Here is an 18,161-nt window from a genome sequence, read left to right as displayed (position 1 = left end):
ACCTGGGCATTTTCTTAGTCATTGCTTATAATAAAACAAATAATTTTAACATTTTTTGTTATTGTCTCTGATAAGATCCACATGATAGGTACCTATGTATCAGAATTATTCCAGCTTGTTTAATGCCTTTTCTGCATGAGAAGAAATGACAACACAGCCTTGTAAAGAATTCTTCAGAGCAATGCTACCACAGGAGCATTCCCACATAGCTGCCATTTAGCTGCCAAATGTCCCTTCCCCCTTCAGTTCCTAGGAGATAACTCTGGAGATCAGATTTATCAGCCAGTGAGGGCCAGAGCAAGGGCCAGATGCCATGCTGTCCTAGACTAGACTAGGTGGATTAGAAACAGCAGCGATGTATTGCTCAGTTCTGGAGGCCTGAAGTTCAAGATCAGAGGGCCAACCTGACTGGGTAAGGGCCTTCTTCAGGGTTTCAGATTTTTCCTTGTATCCCTGCATGGCAGAAGGGGCGAGGGAGCTCTCTGGGGTCTCTTCCATAAGGGTACTAACCCCACTGTGGGGGGTCCACTCTCATGATTTAAGCACCTCCAGAGGCTCATCTCCTATACAGCATCAGATTGGGGGTTAAGATTTCAGCATACAGGGCGCCTGGGTGGCTCAGTGGGTTAAGCCACTGCCTTCGGCTCAGGTCATGATCTCAGGGTCCTGGGATCGAGTCCCGCATCGGGCTCTCTGCTCAGCAGGGAGCCTGCTTCCCCCCGCCCTTCCTCTCTCTCTGCCTGCCTCTCTGCCTACTTGTGATCTCTCTCTGTCAAATAAATAAATAAAAATCTTTAAAAAAAAAAAAAGATTTCAGCATACAGATTTAGGGGGCAGGGACACAAAATTTTAAACCATAGCACATGTCTAAATCTCCTATCAATTTTCCATTTCATGATGTTAGAAGAACAAAAGTATTTGCCTGAAGGTTCCTCCTTCTCACCCTCAAAATCAGATTAGAATGAAAGCCAAGGTAGGAGAGGACAGAAGACCTAGAGGCTCCTGGCCACCAAAGCCAGCACCCTCAGTGGGACTGTCCAAAGGTGGCTTTTTCAGTCCAACTGAACAAGTTTCTGTTGAGGGCCTTCTGTGTGCAAGCCATGAACTAGACCTGTGAAGATCTTAAAATCTGGTAAAAACAGAAATCGGTAAGTGCCTCGGAAAAAGTCTCTCATCCCCTCACTTTACATTCATACCAGATTCTGTTTTGATTCTAAGTTTTTGAGTGTTTTGATACTGAGGGCTGGCAGGAATCTAGGAAAACATTTTTCTATTCTGCAGCAGAGTACAGATAGTATGGAGCTATCCAGACGGGGCAGAAAGGGCATTCTAGTTCCTGGCAGTTAGGAGCTATTTAGCCTTGGGCCGGTCGCTTCACTTCCAGGGTTGCCAGATTCAAAAAATAATACATCATGTCCAGTTAAATTTGAATTTCAGGTAAGCGATGAATGATTTTTAGTATAGGTATGTCCCAAATATTTCACAGAGTATACTTATACTAAAACTGATTCATAGTTTATCTGAAATATGAGTTCAACTGGGCATCTTTTAGTTTATCTGGCAACTCTGTTCACTGTTTTGAGCCCATTTCTTCATCTGTAAAATGGGGGGTTAAAAAAACCCCACCTTGACTGTATAATGAGGATTCGGGTAGGTAGGGTGTGGGAAGCTTTGGCATATAGTAGGTCCTTGATAAGTAATAGCTGACCCCATATTCCTATATCCTTGTGACAGACACTAGATAGTAAAAGGGACTTGGACAAATGGATTCTGTCCTAGCTTTCTGGGACCTAGATTAGCCAGATTTGGGAAAGAAAACAGAGATCCTTTGGTTCATCAACTCCACCCATGCAGGATTCTTTAACAGAATGTGTAGTTTAGAAATGAAGGTCAAGGCCTATACCAACAGCTATTAGGGGGCTACCCCTAAGTGAGCCTAGAGGAGTGACTTCTACGCTAAAGAAAGTGAACTTAACCCACAGGTGATCAACACGCCTTTAAAGTGGACTCGCAGGCCACTTGATGCCACCAAAAAAACAGAAATGCAGGTGGATGTGACAAGGTGATCAAAAATGGGAAATGAAAAACTGTAGATTCTGGAGATTTTTACTTCTACAGAAAGGAGCAATGGACCCAGGGATGGAGATCTGTTCCCAGAAGAAAAGATCTGGGTTGTGCCCTGCTCAGACTGTGCCTCAAACACTCTGCTCAGCAAAGAGCACAGAACAGTGTGGTTCTCGCCCATCTTGAGAAGTGGAGGGGAGGCGGCAGAAGAACCAGAGCTTCAGAAGGGAGGAGAGCCGCTGCCTTCCTGCCCCGGAGAGACTCTGAGGCTATGTGCTCATTCCATGAAGTTGCGACGTGCACGAGTTGGCACCAGAACCTCTCCTGAGTCACCAGGGCAAATAAGGCTGCCCACCTGTGTTCCGGAAGCACCTCACCATGCAAGGTTGTGGAGGAGGGGAATTCCATTTTCTCAGATCCGTCCCCTGAAGGGTCATGTTGTTGTCAGCTGTAGGCATTCATTTGTCATTCTCAGGTATCCATGGTTACATGTGACCAGAAGCCAGAAGGCTGGCTGGCATAATGTTCTGAGGTATGTTTGTGCAAGCTCTACCTGAAAGACATCATCAGGTTGGGGACCACATTTTCTACAAAACCTATCCTGCAACAATAAACCAACTTAGAGAAATGAAGTGTGTGGAGGAGGGAAGGGGATCGCGCTTGCCTCCCTTCTGGAATAAGCTTAAAGTTGGAAGAATTGTCATTTCAGGAAGCAGTTCCCCAAGTGTGACCCAGAGACCCCTACAGTCCCTTAGACACTTCCAGGGAGTCCATATGGTCAAAATTATTTCCAGAATAATTCTTGGGTGTTACCTACCTTCTAAAGCTCTCTCACAGGTGCTCTAGAAATCACTAGAGATTTCTAGAGCTTCTGTGAATTAGCTATAGTTATCTAAAAAGGCTTTTAAGATTTTAAATTTTAAAATACTTCCCACATTTCCCAGTAAATATGTACAGGAAGCCAGATTTTCTTTATACAGTTTAACCAAAACAATAGGCGGCAACACAATGCATAAAGACACTGATGTGAGAACACCGCTGTCTTCTACTAAGATAGGTATTACAGAGATTTGTGAAAATGAAGGAAAACAAAGCCATTCTTACCACTAAACATTTTTAGGACTCCACAGTTATTTTTCATTAAAAAATGTTTGCTTTTATTCATATATGGTGGGCTTATTTTTGTTCTTAAGTGAATTAATAATTGTAAATTTCTTGGTTTTAATTTCTAACACATAAATTATTGGCGGTTATATATGTGCATAAAAGAAAGTGATTTGGGGCCTTCCATATTTTTTAAGAGTGTAAAGTTGTTTGGAGACTAAAGCATTGGCTTAGGGGACACAAAACAGGTGAAGAGTTATGAAAGTACATGCAATCTGTAAGGAAAACTAGACGAGTCCTTTTGGAGTTGGGGACTGCATTTTTTGGATTTGTCTTGAGTGCCCTCAGGGGATACAGATAGGCCCGGAAAAGCCAACAGTGAGTTTCAGCCCAAGAAGAACTCTACAGTGCCTGGAGCAATGCCAAGACAAAAGGGATAGCCTTGACAGGGAGTGAGCTCCCCATCCCTGGAAGGGTATAAACAGAAACATCTAACAAACATCTTGCAAAACATCTAGCAAGGATATTCCAGACGGAGAGTCAAGTAGCAGAGGAAGCTGGGGTAGGGGTGGGATGCGATATCTAAAGGCCACTTAAGAAAGATCCCTTACAATCTGAGCATCTAACTTTAGGAAAGACCTAAAATGATCTTCATAAAAGTCAAAAGACTTTTGGCTCAACCCTACGCACGGAGTTGCTCCCTAGTTAAGACAGGGCACTAAAAGGAATGATTCTCCCAAATTGCCTTGTAATAATCCCTCGCATTTGCAATGGGCTTTGTAGCTGACACAACTCTTCACTTGCTTTATTTATTGTGATGCTCTCAACTGCCCCATGAACTAGATACTTCATAGACAAAACTCCCAGAGGCACTGTGGGTTGCCCCAGATGACGCAGCTGGTGAGTGGCATAACCTTCTGGCGTCAGGCACGGTATCTCAGCCGCCTCCCTGCTGGTCCGAGCCCTGGGCAAGCACCCAGAGTCAGAAGCCCGGCTCTGACATCTGCTCACTCCTCCTCATGGGGTTTCTGCGTAATGAAACTATTTACCTAGCTCGGCTCCTGCCAGGGAAGCCGGTGCCATGTTCCTGCTCCCACACGAGTCTCTAACTCCTTCCTCCCTCCCTCCCCTCCCCTGCAAATTCCTTCCTAGGGAAACACTGGACTCTTGAGAGGCCTGAACTGTTCAACTCTCTTGGGCACGCTAATGAGTTGTTTTAAGCCGTGTGCGAGTTTAATGTGCAGGAAACTGCCGAGCTGAGCGATCGCAGCCCAGGCGTGCAGGCGCGAGGTGCCGCCCGTCTCGGTGCAGTGTGCCCTCTGCTCGGATGTTACCGCCTCTTTTGAGTGGCACTTCCACCCTGCAGCCATCCCTCCTTGGGCAGGGATCCCATCAGATTTTACAAGCCAGGCAGGGTCAGGCCTGGTAAAAAACGTGAATGGGAATGCCTAGAACAACAAAGGCAGCGGGCGGTTCCCCTTGGAAGACCGTGAGCTGAGCCACGTGCTGGCACTCCCGGGCCTCGGAAGGGAGAGCAGGGAGCGCGCCACCAGCGGACCCCAGTAAGGCAGACTTCCTGGAGGGCAGACCCACCGCAGGAGCCCAGAGCTTTAAAGACAGTTCTTGAAGAGAGACTTTAGTTTTGATGATTTTCAAATAGCTACAGAACCAAGATGTGGGCTTGGGACTTGTGACTATTTCTACAGCAGGGATGGGCCAACTTTTTCTGTAAAACAGTAAATATTTGAGGCTTTGTGGACCCAGTGGTCTCTGTGGCAACTGGGCCACTCTGCTGTCATAGGGTGAGAGCAGCCATACACCACACATGGATGAATGAGGTGCGTCCCAATGACATCTTTTGTCTGGACCCTACAATGTGAATTTTCGTATAATTTTCACAGGGCATGGAATGTTCTTTTGATTTTTAAAAACCATTTTAAAATGTAAAAACCATCCTTGGCTCATGGACTGTTGAAAACACCCGGGCTGGATTTGGCCTGTGGGCTGTAGTTTCCTATCTTCTGCTTCTTAATGCTGTGGCAATGCTTCTTAAACTATATGGTAAATGACCAGCTTTTTTTTTTTTTTTTTAATTTTCAAGTTTTCCCAGTTAGATACTTCTATAAATTTTTATCAAAATGGGCTGCTATAAAAAGGAAAAAGAGCAAATAAGCTACAAAATACAAGTCCACTGAAAACCGATAGCAACATTTCTCATGCCTACTCTGCCATTGAACTTAAGGGAACCAGGGACTGGACCCCGTGGGTGTGACCCGCACTGTGGGGGACCTTATAAATCTAAAGGAACTGCCTCGTTGGCCTACAATCAATTAGTGCATCAATTATTTAAATTATCATCTGGTGTTTTTGAAGTGCTGAAAACTTCAATCCTGGGTGCCTGCTCTTTTTATTTTTTTAAAGATTTTATTTCTGTTTGTCTGTTCTTAACTTTTTTTTTTTTTTTTTTTTGCTCCATCTTGGGGTTGGCAAAGACATGCTTCTCTAGAAGCCAGATTCTGTCACAATAGACCATGCTATCCGTATTTCTCTGGCTCTGCTCCTAGGTTCTCAGAGCCCTTCAAGTTCCCACCAACCAACCGTCTGGGAGGCCCTATGATGAACCTCTCCCATGCCCGGTGCTCTGCTGTTCACCTTCTTGCCTGTTCTGGGGCCTCGGTTCAGACATCTGTTGCAGCTTTGACCATTACCACACCACAAAGCATGATGACTGTTCTTCCTTCCTCTCAAGAGACAGCCATTCTGTTCTGCCTTTAAGTGTCCATGTCTTCCTTTGGACCATTCCTAACTTGCTCTCTCCAGCCATTTCTTCCTCCTTCCATGTGTGAATGGTATGCAGAATGGTGGCCTCCCACAGATGATAACAACAAAATTCTGTACCTCTGAGCATGTTATGTTACATAGCAAAGGACAATAGAGTTGCAGATGAAATTAGGGTTGCTAACAAACTGACCTTGAGATGACAAAGTAACCTTGGGTTAATTACCTTGGGGGGGGCAATACAATCACAAAAGTCCTTGTAATTGGAAGAGAGAGGCACAGAAGAGAGAACCAGAGAGACAGCAGCCTGAAAAAGACTTGGTTCAAAGTTGCTGGCTCTGAAGATGGAAGAATTGGGCTGGGAGCCGAGGAAGTAGGTGGTCTCTGGAAGCTGGAAAAGATAAATATGCAGATTGTCCTCTAGAGCCTCCAGAAGGCATGCAACCCTGCTGATACCTGATGTGAGCCCGGTGAGACACACTCAGACTTCTTACCTCCAGAACTTCAAGATAACAGATCTGTGTATTGTTTTAAGCCATTAAGTTTGTATTAATTTGTCACAGCACCAATTAAAAACTAATATAGCATACTCTTAATTTGTCCATTTTATCTAACATGCCAAATCTATTTCCATAAAATTATGTATGATATAAACTTATTAGCACTTTCAAGTTCATAGGATCTGTACAGAAAGACCCTCTTTTATTGCTAATATTGATAATTTCTATCTTCTCTCCTGTTATCTTGATCACTTAAATTTGAAGTTTATTAATTTTACTGACCCTTTCAAAGAACAAGCTTTTATTTTTTGCTTTTTAAAAATCTGTTTCTGTTTCATTTACTTCTAACCTTTATTATTTCCTTCCTCCCACTTATTTTGGCTTAAGTATGCTCTTCTTTTTCATTTAGATAATTTAGATAATTGGTTTAGACCCTGTTGAAGACAATTCTCTTTGGGTACCTCTGCATATCTTGCAAGTAAAAGCACTAACTGCCTTGGTTCTGGACCATCTTTTCCAGGATGTTTGTATGGCAAACAATTATAGAGAATATAATGTCTCCTGCCAAAGCAGAAGGCAGGTGTGTTTGCTATTCCATATAATAAATATAATGTCTCCCTCTGGGTCAAGGTTCCATGGGCTTCTAACCAGTATAAAGGATCTAGATTTCTTAAGCTTGGGATTCTTCTGTAATGCCATTTGCTGCATGTTTGGTTGTCATCTGGCCCTTTCTTCATCACCATGTGAGAATTGGGACTCAGGGAATCTTCATAAGTACTTATACTCTAGCTTCCACTATTGCTGTAACAATTGAAGTGCTTTGTTTCTGACCCAAGAATATCGTGTCTCCCACCAGTCTCCAAGAAACTGTGGCAACTCATTTGCTAGCTTGCAAGTAGGGAAAAATCTTGGACCAGTCACAGAGCTTATGGACCTTTTTAAAATATAAATATATAAGGCTACTAATTTTCTTGTAAGTATTGTTTTAGCTACGTCTCACAAAGTACATATGGGATATTCACAAATAAAGGCTGTATTATGTACCACATAGTATTTATGTATGTATGTATTTATGTACATCTAGATAATTCACAGGTCCCTAACAGAATCACAAACAAGGGCTAATCCACCTTAGGCGCCAGTCCCAACAAGGGTGCGGAGCAAGCTGGCATCCCGAGATACCTTTTCTACTTAGAGAAACTAGGGTAGTGACCACTATACTTCTCTGTGACTTTGGAATACAGATGCAATAAATATGCCTAATTCTCATATTTTCTTTTTGTAAAAAATTAATAAAAATAAAGAAGTATGACAATTCTACTTTGCTAAGTTAAGATGAAAAGAACACAGGTTTCGCAGACCTGTAGACCTGTTCTCAGCCCCCATCCCACCTCTCACCCACCTCTCATCCCAGTCTCCTGGGAAACACTGGGAAGAGCAGCATCTATTTCAGGAGTATGGTACAGATGACAGGAGACAGTTTACAGTTATCAGAAGTATGGCGTGGCCCAAGCCACGTCTGCTCATCCCGCCTACCCCCGGCAAAAGCTAACATCATGCCCATGGTCATGAAGCACCCCAGCTCTACCATCTGTCCCACTGTCCCCTAATACTGCCTCAGTCTCCCCCTCCTACAGCAAGGGCCAGGCATCAGCCTGGCCTATATTGTGCCTACCCAGTAAGAGCCACTGCAGCTATAGCACCCAGGACTAACCTGGCCTGACTCAGGAAGCCTCTGGCCTCCCCCAGTGGCAGTGCAGAAAGATGAAGTAGCACAACCCAGAAATGTGGAAGAGTCAGCACCCTCAGGATGGATTTTGTCCATCATTATAGTCAGGACACAAGAAAGAATGGACCAAGGTATCGTGGTTCCATAAGCCTTTCTGAGATTTCCCACGTGACCAAAGAACCTACTAGACTTTCTTGAGAAGCAGCAGCCAGCTCAATAAATTGTCCTCTTATATACATTTTGTTCTTCTTTCTTTGTCTCATTTCTCTTTTCCTCACTTCTGCTTCCCTGGATTATACTTCTTAATAAAACATCACCACACGAGCTTTGGCTCTGACTCAACGCTCTAGGAAACCCAAGTTTCATTGCTACGACCTGTGCTTGGTACACAGTAGGTACTCAGTTAATGTCCTCTTTCTTCCCTCTTAGCTGTGTTATTTCCTTCTTCTTGTACCTAATAGGTTTTAGTTAGGTTCAGTTGAGATAATACGTGAAGAAGCATTTTGTGAATTCTTTTTGTGAACAGCAATTACGCTGTGCGGTGTAAAGCGTTACTACGGACTCATTGGCACAATTGAGCTAACCCGATCAAGTGGCTTTGCTTTCACGTGGTGGGCAGGCATCCTTGTTCTTACTCACTAGGGAAGAACGATTGATATCACATCTTTTGAAGAGCCAGGCTTCCTTGGCAAAGTGGCTTCTCTTCTCTGAGCTCAGGTTCCTCATCTCGAAAATGGGGAACACAGTATCTACCTTGTCTTATTGTTCTGAGGTTTTAATACACTCATAGGTATAGGCTTGCTTGGTAAGTTCGCAAGTGCTATGGAAATTAAAGGGGTTCTTGTTACCACCAGAAAGGTAGTAGTCCTGGTCCTTGCTTTATAAACCTTCCTGAGATGGGCGCCTGGGTGGCTCAGTGAGTTAAAGCCTCTGCCTTCGGTTCAGGTCATGATCCCAGAGTCCTGAGATCGAGCCCCACATTGGGCTCTCTGCTCAGCAGGGAGCCTGTTTCCTCCTCTCTCTCTCTCTCTCTCTCTCTCTGCCTACCTCTGCCTACTTGTGATCTCTGTCAAATAAATAAATAAATAAATAAATCTATCTCCCTGAGAATCTGGAGCAAGAAAATGGGAATCAGAGGCCTTATTTTGAGGGAATGCATGAAACATTGCTTCTCTGCATATTGCAAATGCAGTCCAAATGGAAGGCAGCAATAACAGTGTTCTGGGGTGGTAAACCATGAAAGAGCCATTTGTTGAGATGACACAGGAGCAAGCTGGCGACCACTTCAGGGATTTATCCTTATCAGAACGTACATATTTTGTTTGTATATTTTCTGTGTTACTTAGATCAATATGTTATTTAATCTCCCCAAACATTCTAGGAGGTAGGTATGAATTTCTCCCTATTCAGGTAAAGAAACTAAGATTTGCAGAAGTTTGGCAACATGCCTCAACTACCGAAGCTAATAGTTTTGTGAGACCAGCATTTGAAACAAGAGCGGTCTCATTTCCAAATCTGTACCTCTATACCAGGCTCCTCTATACCAGGCTGCTGTCCGAAAGTTTTATCCCCCCTCTTTACAACTTTCTTATTCCTTTTCACATTGTGTCCTCCAAAATCTATTTGACACCAAAAATGAATTTCCACAACCTTAAGGAGAACTAAAAACCAAACCAAACTAGAACAAAACAAAACCCCACAGTAACTCCCCAACAACCAATAGCTCTCAAGAAAAAACAAAAACAAACAAAAAAAACCAGTAAGATTGTTCTATAGCATTCGCCAATTTCCATGGTGTAAACATTCCCACTATAGCTGATTTGAGACCAACCTGACATCACTGAATGCAAAGTGAGGAGATGTCACCAGCTGTCACCCAGCACGCCACCCCCTTCAGCTGGGATCTCAGTCTTCCAACACAGCACTGTGGGATAAGGGACAATGACAGTTCCTGTCTTCAAATTTGTTTGCTCATTGTTTGCTTAAGTTTATTTGGAAGATAAAAACATCTAATTAATAGAACACTCTGTAATCTCTTTTTACAGCTTATGCTAGAGCCTAGCTACGGAAAAATTAGAGGTGAACAGATTAAATCTGAAGTCAGTAGCAGTATACACAAGTGCAACCCTTTGGAAAAGCAACTGTGTGATAAATATCAAGTTGTAAAGATGGCCACAGTTTTGACCAGGAATCCTACCGTCATTTATCCAGGTAGCTAGTCCTCGTGAAGCAAAATCTATGTGGCAGTAGCATGCACCACACTGCTATCTACAAAAGTAAACAGAGAAATAATAAAACACCTACAAACCTTCTCTTGCTATCCAGCACCAGGTAATGCTTAGCTTAAGTGCTTGTGGGAAACAGAAGCAAGGCCTCCCCAAAGTGCCCAGGCCCTAATCCCTGGAGCCTATGAATACAGTACAGGACATGAAAAAAGGGACTCACTTTGCAGATATAATTGAGGTTGCAGACTTTAAAACAGAGATTAACCTGGATTATTTAGATGGGTTCAGGGCCATTATAGGAGCCCTTAAAAGCAAAGGACTTTCTCTAATTAGAGCAGATGAATGTGTCAGAAGGAAAATCAGAGAGATTCCAGGTACAAAACTTGATGCACTGTTGCTAGCTCTGAACAGAGGGCCTGAAGGCAAGAGCCAGAAGGAAGCTTCTCTGGGTTAAGGGGTGACCCCAGCTAATAATCAGCAAGGACATGGGACCTTGGCCCTAGAAGCACAAGCAACTGAAGTCTGCCAATAATCTTGGGATAAATTTGTAAGCAAATTCTGCCCCAGGGTTTCCAGATTAAGAGTCCAAGCCACTGGCACTTGATTTTAGCCTGTGAGGCCAGAATTATGATCTGCAGAACTGTGAAATAATTCATTTATATTGTTTTAAGCTGTTAAATTTATAGTAATGTTTGTGGCAGCAATAGAAACCTAATACAGTACTGTTCATCTCTATGAAATAATACTGCATTCATATTTTAAAAGCGATCATCTTTGGGGCGCCTGGGTGGCTCAGTGGCTTAAGCCACTGCCTTCGGCTCAGGTCATAATCCCAGCGTCCTGGGATCGAGCCCCACATCAGGCTCTCTGCTCAGCGGGGAGCCTGCTTCCCCCCTCTCTCTCTGCCTGACTCTCTGCCTACTTGTGATCTTTCTCTCTGTCAAATAAATAAATAAAATCTTTTAACAAAATAACAAATAAAAAAATAAAAGCAATCATCGCAAAGATCTTGTAGGAACAGAGAGAACTCTTTGCAGGATGACCTAAGTATGAAAACAAAGACTGTTACATGAATTCCTTATGACCTTTCACATTAAAAATATACGTAAATGAAGGCCAGAACAAAAAGAGAACATGCAAAGATAGAAGTAATTCAGACTTGGAGAGGGACACTTCTTCCTTCAAGGGTCTAAGCAACACTTCTCGGAAGAACTTTCACGATCTCCCGTGACCAGCAGGTCCTCACTCTTGGCAGAGAACGGACATTGCTCGGGGGACCAAGGTGCTCAGGAGCTGCCACCAAGTCACTGACACCTTTTCTCCACGGACAGAACAACGAAGTCAATGTGGAGAGTCTTCTCTATGCTAAGTCCTTCTGTCATCTTTTCTGTCTTGAACCCATGGCACCTGCTCTCTCCTGGCAGACACTCATTGCTGCCAAAGGCACACAGAAACAGAAAGAACGAGGAATGGAAATCTTGGACAAGAATGATCATGTTGCCTTCAGCAGTTTCTTTTTTCTTTTCTTTTTTCTTTTTTTTAACTTGTGGTTGACTTTTCTGCTGCCTGTTGTTAGTATCGTCACGTCTGGAACTCGTTCTCTGCCCAATGGATAGAATGAAGCGCTCACCTTCCCAGGAGGAGAGCATGATCCAGCACCTTGTCTGCAATCCTGGTTGCCACATAAGCGCCCATGACTATCCCCACCCTGCCCACGGACTCCAGGAAGGGAGAAGGGAATGGTGGACACAAACTGTACTGGGAATATTCTGTCCTGAGATGAATAAAACTGAGTCTCACAAAGGGAAATTTCTACTTAGAAATGGTGCTACGAAGAGAGTGGTTGAAAGCTCACAACATGCCCCCCCCACAGCTGGAGGCTGGGCTAGGGAACGTGTGATGCTGCAGACCGAAGCTGCCTCCCGCTGCTTATGGTTGGCGTAATAGGTCCAAAATGGCGGAGGTAATGGTGTCCACTGTGGGCCCCAACGTAGGCTTCCTGGAAGTGGTCACTTCCATCTCTAAGTCACACTTCAAGAGTGATGTGGACCAACCCGCTATGTGCAGAATAGCATCATCAGGAAAGCAACTGATCACTAACCTCCTACGGGCCAAGCCCTGTGCTCAGCACTGTGCTTAGCTCCCTGATGTCCCCACTGTGCAGATGAAAAGACTGAGCCACAGAGGCAAACAAGTGGCTTGGCCAGAGTCACGCAGCTTTCCCCAGGCAGCTCTGTCTCTGCTGACATTTCCATCCCATCACGTTACCTTTCAGATGCCAAGAAAGTGAAGGGTCAGGAAATTGAGTCATTTAAGACATGACTCGGCACACTGAGGATGTCTACTCTGGGGAAAGGACATCAACAAGTCACAGAAAGTGGCCCCAGCTTTCAGAAGGGCTGCTGCAACGGAGTAACCAGCAGAGCTCTTCTTTGTGGCTCTGGAAAACTGACGGGGTTTGGTGGTAGGATGGGGCGAGCAGAAGTAACAGGACCAAAAAGTACCTCCAGCTATGACAGCTCATCACACTGCGTCAGGTCAGTGGGGTGGGGGGATGATGAGGCCCTGCTCCTGCAGCCCTCAGGGCCCCCCGCAGGGGTGGATTTCTGCATGAGGTGGGAGAGGCCCTTCCCACCTTGAAAATGCCGTGAGCTGATGAGTCGTGATTCCTCATTGTGTCTACAGTGAAAGGGAAAGGAAACTAGCATTTCTTTCTTTTTTTTTTTTTTTTGGTTAAGATTTTATTTACTTATTTGAGAGAGAGAGAGAGAGAGAGAGCGAGCGAGCAGGGGTGGCAGGGGGCAGAGGGAGAGGGAGAGAGAATCCCACGCAGACTCCACGCTGAGGCCAGGGTGCCATGGAAGGCTCAATCCCACGACCCTGAGGTCATGCGCTGAGCCAAAATCTAGAGTTGGATGCTTAACTGACTGAGCCCCCCATGTGCCTCAGGAAGCTAGCATTTCTGAAGCTTTCACCTGTGCCAGCAAATTCACCAGGGCTTCCTCACCTCTCCTCACAGTGAATCCTCACGCCACCTCTCTCTCTCACCTTGCCAGATGTCTCTATTTCCATACATACAGATTCAGGTGCATTGCCATCAAAATTTCCCACACCTGTTTTGGTGGCAAGTGCCAGACCAGGAGGACTAGGAATGAAAACAGCAGTCCTGGCCTCCGGCTCTCCTAATGGCCTGTCTCCTGACTTATGCTCTATAGAGAGCCAGTCTCACCTCTAGGAGAACATCAGTTGAACCCAGCAGGCAGAAAGGGCACGAGGAAAAGCCAAAAATGCAAGGATAGTTTTTCCCAGCCTCAGGATGTGGAAGCTGTTTTTGTTTTCATTTTTAAGATTAGTATTTTATGTGTGTGTACATCAGTTAATTGATTGGGTGCCCGAGATAGCAAGGTCTTCCCCAGTAGACAGGTCATGGACCAGCTACCATGGACACAGAGGGATACGAAGGCACGGAATTCCCAAGACAGTTCCTCTATCCCAGGAGAGCTGGCAGGCCCTTTGCCTGGCCCTCCTTCCTATCTTCGTTCTTGCCTCTCCCCTGGCAGCTGGCCTGGTGGTAGCCAGGAAATGAAGGCAGAGGGCCAAGGAGAATGGAAGGAAAGTGTCTGTGTGCATGTATGCAGAACGGGGAGCTGGGAAAGAAGGAGAAAAGTGGAAAGGGAGAGAAAGCACCAAGGGGAGCAAAGCCTGAGAGGTGGCGGGAGGCGGGAAGGGCAGGAGAGGAGAAAGGGAGCCCAACAAGAGGGGTGCTGGTGGATCAGACAGGCCAGGGAATGGGGAATGGAGAAGGTAAGGGGAGCCCGATCTAGGGGAGAGTGGGGGTGGAGGGTCTTTGAGCGGGGCCAGGCCTCCAAAAGATGACGTGGAAGCACTGCAGAAATCTTAGAAGGAAGACAAAGAAGAGAAGATGGAGAAAAAGGAGAGCTATCTCATTTCATTCTCACAACAGCCCCACAGGGGACAGAAAGCCAGGCATAGAGATGCTAAGGCCCTTGCTTAAGTCACACAGCCCAGCTGGGACACAAACCAGATGGAATTCCAAGCGCACACACTTTGCCACTGCCTGACACTGCCCCACAAGCAGTCTGCCAAGAAGTGGAACCCACCAGAACCCTAGCTCATGGGAGGGGTCCGTATCTCAGCCTGCCACCCTGCCTCAGCACACTAAGCCTCCCTGCTTGGACCAGGGGGACCTGCCACAAAGGCAGGTGTAGACGGGTCCTCCACAATTAGGAGCCATGCTCTCATTTCTCGTTGTTTTCCACAAAAGCTCCTGGAGAGCACCCGCCAGAGTAGCAAGGGTGACTTCTCCGTTTAAACCCAGACCCTGATGACGAAAGCATCACAAAGGAGCACTGGGTTTGGAATGCAGTTTGTAATTTGTGCCTCGGCCATCTACTGATGTTTAATCCACATGACAAGTACTGCTGGTCATCAAGCTTTGTCCTGAACTTAGTAAAGTCATTTGTCTAAGCTGGGGAGCTCTCTTGCCCATGCAGGAGGTGAGGTTCTATTTAGGTTCCTCATTTTATTGAGTACCTACTAAGTGCCTGACATGGTCCCCCCCTGAAACACACAGAAATTCCTTGTGAAGTACTCCCCTAACATCATCCATGCCGTCACTGAGCAATTAAAGCTCGGGAGTTCAAATTACGTGCCCAGATGGTTTATAGTCAGCCAAATGAGCGTTTCCCGCCCCTCATCACGCGATAAGCTGCACAAAGCACTACAGGGACACTATTTTACTTGTGAGCAAATTCTGCTGCATACGGCAGCAAACAATGATTCTTTCCCACCACTTGCCATTAACAAGCCCTCAGTGAGAAGTCCTCTACCTGCCCTCCGAAGTGGCAAGGGCTGTGGGGGATAATCTGATGGGTCTCATAACCTCCCAGGCACTCCTGGATAATAAATCTTCCAGTTACTTTAATTCACAAGAATGCTCTCATTTGAATAAATCCCATCCAGATAATAACACTGCAGCTGAGCCTAGCTAAAACCTCTCCCCTCTTCCTACAGTCAGGCCCCTGCCAATAGTGGGAGAGGGGTCATTCTGGCACCAGACAAGGCTTTCTGTCCAATCATTTCTACACTGGGTGGAAGTCAAAGAACAAACTCCCATGCTAAGGGCCACACACGTAGCCCTCTCAGCTTGTCCCTCAGAACACCTGGCTTTATGATCCAGCGGCCCTTGGTGCTTACCCAAGTATCCAGCATACAGAGGGAAGAGACCTGCTTTCACTTCTGTCGAAGCCCCAACCAGTCCTGGCCATGCTCCAGCTTTGTGGACATGACACTGCTAACTATTAACACTGTCACCCCATCCACTGGGCCCATCTTTATTTATGCAGCTTAATTTAAACGAGAGCTCCTGACCAGAACAGAGCTGGCATATACCTTCATAAAAAGATGGATCATTTGATAAAGGCATTGATTCAACACTCAGAAGCTCAAAATGAATTTCTCATTCATTCTGAGTCACAGAAGCAGGCACTGGCAGTGTCCCTTACAGCACTTCGCAGGAAAAAAGAAGGGCATTCTAGCCAGTGGATTTCCAAGGTTGTGGTCCACCTTTCGGGGTCAGCCCCATGGGGGTCTGGGTGAGGGGAGGGCATCGAGCTGTTTTATCTGAAGAAGTGACCTTTAAATCACCCATCCAAACCCCCTTGCCAACCAGGAGACCTCTGATTATTGACTGATTCGTCACCTTCCCAGACAGTAGTCACCAATGTGGCTGGCAGAAAGACCTCACAAGGGCACAGCAGGGTGTTTCACCCACTGTGCCAACTCGGTTAGGGTGGAACTAGGTTTCCCAGAATCTCCTTCACTGTGGGATTCCAGGAGAAACTGGGCAAAAGAGGAACTCACATGGGATGTGGAAGACCAAGGCAAAGCACCAGCTCTCGTTTTCAGAAGCCAGTCATGAGAACAGGCTGACTGACAGACAGGCACGGAGGAGCCCCCTGGGTCCCCAGTTGTCCCCAGAGCTCTCTGCTCTGCATGCACCTGTTCTGGGCACGCTGTGGCTCCAGGGTCACCACAGCTGCTTGGTCCAAGAAGGTGGGGGTTGTGCAGAGGTAACGGCTACACGTGGATGATGGCCACAGTCAGCAGAGGCATGAAATGGCATGACTGGAGAAAATCATCAAGTTCCAAGGTTGTGGAAACACAAAGCAAACTCATTTCTTAGTAGCATGGAGTAGATATTTCTCAGAGTAATTTGAGAAAACTGACTTTAGGAATACTGTTGATAACAGCTGGTATTTATAGTAATCTGCAGGCAGATTAGCAGACTTCCCATTTTCAAAATCTAATCAGAAAAAGAGCCTAATGTAAAAGGAGTGTGGACTCCAGGCAGTAAGAACGATGAGGCCTTGAGAAGGGTCATCCAACGGACTTCAAATGACAAAGAAGGCAAAGTGCACCAGGGATCGCATAAATGCTAAACACCTGGGCTTACCTTGCTAAGGATTGTCTCAGTCCCTACTATGGAGGGCTTTGGAAGATAGTATCTAAACTCCATTTTAAAACTATACTGTGGAAAAGGGAGGAACAAGATAGCACAGGAGTAGAAGACATAAATATCATGGGGTCCCAGGAGTTCAGCTAGATAGTTACCAAACCATTCTGAACACCTACAAACTCAGCAGGAGATAGAAGAGAAGAAGAGCAGCAATTCTAGGAACAGAAAAGCGACCACTTTCCAGGAGGTAGGATGTACGGAGAAGTGAATCCGACACAATATATGGGAAGAAAGACCATGGGGGAGGGATTGTGGGGGCCAGCTCCCAGCAGGCGGTAGAGCCATGGAGCACAAAATCAGAACTTTCAGAAATCTGCTCCACTGAGGGACAACGCACTAGAGGCTAAGCTGCGGGGGGGGGGGGGGGGGGGGGCGGGGGGGGGGGGGGGAGCCCTCAGTGGGGATAGTGTGGTCTCAGGACCCATAGGGTCACAGAAAGACCGGGGGTGTCTGAGTGTGGCAGAGCTGCCAGGTATCAGAGCGGGAAAGCCGGGCGCAGAGACAGAGCCAAGGAGTGCGCTCTCAGCTCGGGCTTACCTTAAAACATGATCCGAGGCACAGTGGGGCCGCTGCTCTTCAAGCAGCAATACCCCAAGTGGCAGATCTGGGGAGACAGCCCACTTCCTCCTCCAGGAGAAGCAGCGCAGGCAGGGATCTGCTGGGTTTGGAGACTCCAAGCGGGGCCTACACCAGAGACAGAAACCCTCGGTCACAGGCCGGGTGAGCTCGGAGCGCAGCTGGAGACCAGAGAGATGGGAGGGATGGACTGCTTTTCTCCGAGGGCACACGGAAGAGTGGGGGCCAAGCTCTCGGCTCCTCTGGGGGAGAGATGGGGAGGCCGCCATTTTCATTCCCGTCCTCCAAAGCGGTAAGGAAAGCGCTCAGGGAACAAAAGCCCCGAGAGCGAACCCGAGCAGATTACTTAGCCCGGCCCCTGGCAACGGCAGTACAATTTGGCCTCGGGCAAAGGCACTTGAGAATCACTACAGCAGGCCCCTCCCCCAGAAGATCAGCAAGAACATCCAGCCAAGACCAAGCTCACTGATGAGCAAGAACCGCAGAATTCCAGGGCAGAGGAAAGCAACACATAGAATACATGGCTTTTTCCCCATGGTCCTGTAGTCTTTCAAAGTTAAATTTTTTCAATTTTATTTTTTTCTTATTCTATTTTTTTTTTTTTAATTTTTCCTCTTTCCTATTTCAACCTTTTAAAATTATTTTAT

The sequence above is a fragment of the Lontra canadensis genome, unplaced genomic scaffold (genome assembly GCF_010015895.1).
Source record: "Lontra canadensis isolate GAN:19392208 unplaced genomic scaffold, GSC_riverotter_1.0 scaffold19, whole genome shotgun sequence".
Taxonomy (NCBI): domain Eukaryota; kingdom Metazoa; phylum Chordata; class Mammalia; order Carnivora; family Mustelidae; genus Lontra; species Lontra canadensis.
This window is presented reverse-complemented; position numbering follows the sequence as displayed.